This window comes from Jatropha curcas, chromosome 1 (assembly GCF_041381405.1).
Source record: "Jatropha curcas cultivar XTBG-Jc1 chromosome 1, XTBG_Jcur_1.0, whole genome shotgun sequence".
Taxonomy (NCBI): domain Eukaryota; kingdom Viridiplantae; phylum Streptophyta; class Magnoliopsida; order Malpighiales; family Euphorbiaceae; genus Jatropha; species Jatropha curcas.
Genome location: NC_143151.1, coordinates 17,852,387 through 17,857,656, shown reverse-complemented (window position 1 = coordinate 17,857,656; position 5,270 = coordinate 17,852,387).

Sequence of the window (5,270 nt, the reverse complement as noted above, 5' to 3'; positions counted from 1 at the left end):
TGACCAAACCGAGCCTCGAAGGTATCTTCATCAAACCAAATTTTTGATGTCTTTGCTGATCCGACTGGAGCCGACAAAGCCGATCAAACCAAGCTGAGAGGGTGGCCAGATGATCAAGTTAAACCAAAACCTTTCGAGCCGACCAAACCGAGCCTCGAAGCTAGCTTCATCAGACCAAATTTTGGAAGTTGTCACCGATCCGACTGGAGCTCACGAAAGCCGATCAAACCGAGCTGAGTAGGTGGCCAGATGATGAAGTCAACTTAACATCTTTCCAAGACGATCAAACCGAGCTTCGAGGATGATTGCCAGATTGAAGGCGCGTCAATGGACCACTTTAACATTAATCGTTTATACAATTAATGATAAAGTGGGGGGGCAAATTGTTGACGCGTGTTTTTATGCCCCCGCCTAACCCGATGAGGATATAAGGATGCGGAATAGAGAATCAGGGTCAACCAGAAGCCTTTTAAAACAAAAATTGATTTAAACCGGTTCAAGGAGTCTGACCTGCGTTAGGGTTGCGTCACGTAGCTATAAGTTGCGTGACGGCACTCATAGTTGCATCACGCAACTCTGACCAGGATGACATCATTTGGACAGGCCCGTGTAACGGTCTGCATTGTTTGTATGGATACGCGGCAACTGTACGAAAAGTAAGCTGCGTCACCCAACTCGCGGGTCCGTTACGCAGCTTTTACTTGCGTGACGCAGCTCTGTTCTGTTGCCCTACCCATATAAATACAACTTTTTGTGTTTTAAACGAGACTTTTTTCTAGACTTTTGCATTTTTGGACTTAGAGAAATTTTGAGAGTTTAGTGCGGCTAGGGTTTTCTCCAAGAACTCCAGTGAGTTACCTTGAAGAAGATCAAGCCATTAGAGGTAATAGATTGAGAATACAAAACCAAAAGTCATAAAAAAGGGAAAAAGAGAGAAAAGGAAAGAAAAGAGAGTTTTTATTGATTAAACTTGGTGACAAACACTTCTGGGATCGTGAAGCTCCATTCCTAAATCATCTAAACCGTATGCAATCCTTGAATCTGAGGGTTAGGTAATTATCTAAACCCTCCTCTTCAATCTTAGTTGTTTAATCTATTAAATATCTCATTTTTTTAGTGTTTGAATAGTTTGGTTTTGATTAAGTAATATTGTGCCCATTTTTGAGTGTTTCTGAGTTATATTAAACATATGTTAATAAAAAGAACACGTAAAAAGAGTAGTTTGAAAGGTAGTTACGGACCAGAGCAGCTGCGTCACGCAGCTACTACCTGCGTCACGCAACTGTTCATGTCCAAAAGAAGTTGACTTTGCCTGGACCACCTACGTGACGGAACTGTTCGTGGGCGTAATTTTTATTTCGTTTTTATGTTTTTATTTAACATTATGGTTTAAATAAGTAATTGATGAATCTGGAAATTTTGATAAGGTCACGAACAGATGCGTCATGCAACTAGGAGTTCCGTCACGCAACTGTTCTAGGGTTCCAGAATATTTTTTTTTTACTTTATTTTAATTTCATGTCATTAAATAAATGTTTAATTTTAATTCAAGAAATGACCAATAATGGGCAGATTGTGTTCTAATCAAATCAAACAAGTTAATTTACTATGATTTTGAGATTTTAGGATTTATTGAATTTATATTGTTTAATTTGTATTTTAAATCCGGTTTGTGGCCCGCCTTTAACCATAAGGCAAGAGCGGGTCTTTTAATTATTTTTGCTATGGGTGGATGATGGATATGATTGTGAATGGTTATGAATGCAATGAATGAACCTATTTGAGACGATTAATTAATTTTCCACATAGGAACTCGGTTCGATTTATTCGGGTTGGGTTTAATTAAATAAATTGGCTTTTCTAAAATAAAAATAAATTAGAAATTGTAGGTAAAAAGAGGTCGGTTTTCCAGGCGTCGGCTTCCAACGGGCCGACGTACCCAATTCCCTTACCTAGAACCGCACACAGTGCGCCTGACCAGTTTTTCAAATAATTGGCCTTAAATAAAATTGGGTTAAATGAAGTCACTTTTATAAAATAAAATTGGAAACGGTCCCATTGCCGAAATAATGGGTGGCGACTGAAATATTTTATAAGACCGATTTATCGGCATCGCACTCCCAAAAGGTTTTATCACCATTTTCCAATAATAAAAATACCAATAAAATAATAATTTTCAAAAGAAGTTTTCCGAGGTCCCTTCTGGGGGTTTTTGGGGATCTCAATTTGGGCGAAAACAAACACAAATGACCATCCTCCAAACAGTAACCCAGTGATAGCTACAAAGTCTATCGGTGTGATAGTCGCAAAGTCTATCGGTGTGATAATCATCTCACCGAATGACAGTGGAATGTATGTGTAGAATCCATCCACCGCGCCATTAGCGCTAATATGCTGGATGGCAGAGTTCGCTCATGCACCCGAGGCAGAGTGTCCACAAAACAGCCAAAGCCTACCTCCTGAACCCTCTTAGGGAGGTGATCGAACCACTCATCAGCTGCAAAAGTGTTGCCACCGGATTTCCCGCGCCTCACACCTTTCTAGCTCGACTTTTTTACAATAGGTCCAAGTCAAATAGTAATGATTCAAAATAAACCACTATAAGTATGCTAATAAAATGCGAAGGCACATGTTGTCATGTTTTGATGCAAGTGAGCAAGCAAAGATGATAAAAATCACAAAAATAAAGTGTAAAGCAAGCACTGTAGCGCACGCCATAGAGAGGTGGCGCATGCCACAATGCCTATGGAGTGTGCCATAGGCATGCAGATTAGCCAAACAGCAAGAGCACTAGCGCACGCCACAACGGCCTGTCACAGACCCAGAATGCCTAAATCATGAAATCAAGTGCAATCTAACCTACTTTTGCATTTCTAATTGCCTATTTGCATGTTTTTAGTACTAATGATGTAGGAACAACTAAGAAAAGTTTTCAAAATAACTCCATCACGCCCCAACATAGGTGGTTGGGCAAGCTATGAGGCAAACTAATGTTTGTTCCCACATCTGAGATGAATTCCCATAATTTCATCCCTAGCTCACAGGGCGAGTCACAGGACCAGGAAGCCAATTGATGAAGTTTTCAGCAGCCATGATTTTCGGTTACGTGGAAAGAGAAAAGAGAATTTGAGAAAGAAGAGAGGTTTGAAAGTTAGGTTGAAAGTGACAAATGAGTGTCACTTTCACCTTTTATAAGGAATAATGGACTTATAGGCCCAACTTAAGCCTTTAGGTTGTCACCAGCTCTCATACTTAACCGGAAACCCATCAACTGCTAGCTGCCTAAGCAAGGGCAGCACACCACTGGCCATAGGTAAGTTGTCTCGTTTTGTATGCCAAGACATAATTTCTAATAAAATTTACACAAAACACACATAAATTCACGAGTAATCAAACTCACACATATGCATGTGAATACACGCAATTTTATGCACAATCACACTGGTGTCACAGAATCATATGCCATACGCGCACGCTTTTTCGAGCCTAATCACGAAAATATCTAACCATAACTTGCTGAAGTGCCTTTTCCCTTGTTTTGCAAAATCATCATGTAGGCACTTCTCCCAAGCGGAGCATCCCTTAAAGTCGTCTGAAGTGGTGCACCTACCGAAGTGGAGTTTTCTCAAAACCGTCCGAAGTGGTTCACCTCCCAAAATGGAGTTTTCTCAAATTCGTCCCAAGCAGCACACCTCTCGAAGTAGAGTTTTCTCAAAGCTGTCCGAAGTGGCACACCTCCTAAACTGGAGTTTTCCCAAAGCTGTACGGAGTGGCATATCTCTCGAAGTGGATTTTTCCATAAGTCGTCTGAAGTGGCACATCTCTGAAGCTGTCCTGTGTGGTACATCTCATTTTGCCTCTCCCCGTCTGAAAGGGAAACCTTCCAAAGTGGAGCATTATCTACTCAAAGCCACCGATAGGCGTAAGATAGCTGTAGAAATCATCAAAACCACACTGAAGCAATTCGCCCTCCATCAAATGCCACAATTGGTACTGGTTGATCGAAGTATCTCCGGTTAAAGTCGCCGATAGGCGCAAGATAGCCGCAGAACTTGTCAAAAGCCACCCTGACGCAATTCGCCCATCGTTAAACGCTGCAATTGGTACTGGTTGATCGAAGTATCTCCAGTTAAAGCCGGCAACAGGCGCAAGATAGTTGCAGAACTCATTAAAAGACACCCTAACGCAATTCCCCCACCGTCAAATACTGTAATTGGTACTGGTTGATCAAAGTATCACTAGTTAAAGCCGTCTGTGTGGCGCATCACATTTCACCTTTCACTGTCCGAAGGACAATCTTCTGAAAGCCGCTAAGATGGCACACTTCATCCTTCAAAGCCGTGTGTCACGCCAACCAAGTATTTTCCTACTTACGCATCTACTTTATACTTGGATAACAATTTGCTTGAAAAGCAAAATATTATCAAATTGGGGGCAAACTGTAGACGTTCAAATTTTTTCGCTAAAAGGTTCAGCGATGATACACCTTTTTTTTCACATAAAACTAGATCAGGATTCTTGATCGCTCTGGTTTTTGGACCGATGGTCCGTGGATAAGATTATAAATATGCGTAACCACTTTTTCCTTTTTGGGTTATTGGGCATTTCCCGACGAAACTGGGCCTGGGAAGCATGTTGGGTTCGCCCGGTATACTTACCAGTGCACTACCTCATTTTACTTGCCACCTAGTCTAATTTTGTAAAATTGGGTCCATCTTGTTTCAGGGCTCGATAGTGGCATTTTTTTCCACGTCAGCGCTAAAATGGGGCCACCTACCCTCATTTGCCAATAAATAGGCATTGAGAGGTGTAAGAAGGGGGATTCTTTTTGGAAATAAGGGGAAGCTCTTGCATTTTAAAAAATCAACCATAAAAATTTAAAGCCAACTTGTGTTAACCTTGGATTTGTGGTGAGAATTTATTGTTAATCAATCAAAAATCCCTTGTAAATAATCTAGTATCCTAAAAACACAAACTCTAATCTTGAATCTCGAATTTTTGGATCAAAGACCAAGGGTTGGGTTTTCCTTCATCCATTTTTGAGCAAACCATCAAAAGAAATCACAAAAGGTAATTTTTGAGAACCTTTAAATGCTTTCCCCATCTTTTTCTTTGCTTTTTCGATTTTTAAAACACCATTCTTGTTTCTAGTTATGAGGGAAACCTGGGATCAACCAAACATGAGTTTCTGCACCTCTCTAGCACAATTCCAATAGTAGTGGCGTGCGCCACTTCCCTGTGGCTCATGCCACAAGTGCCTAGAAACTCCT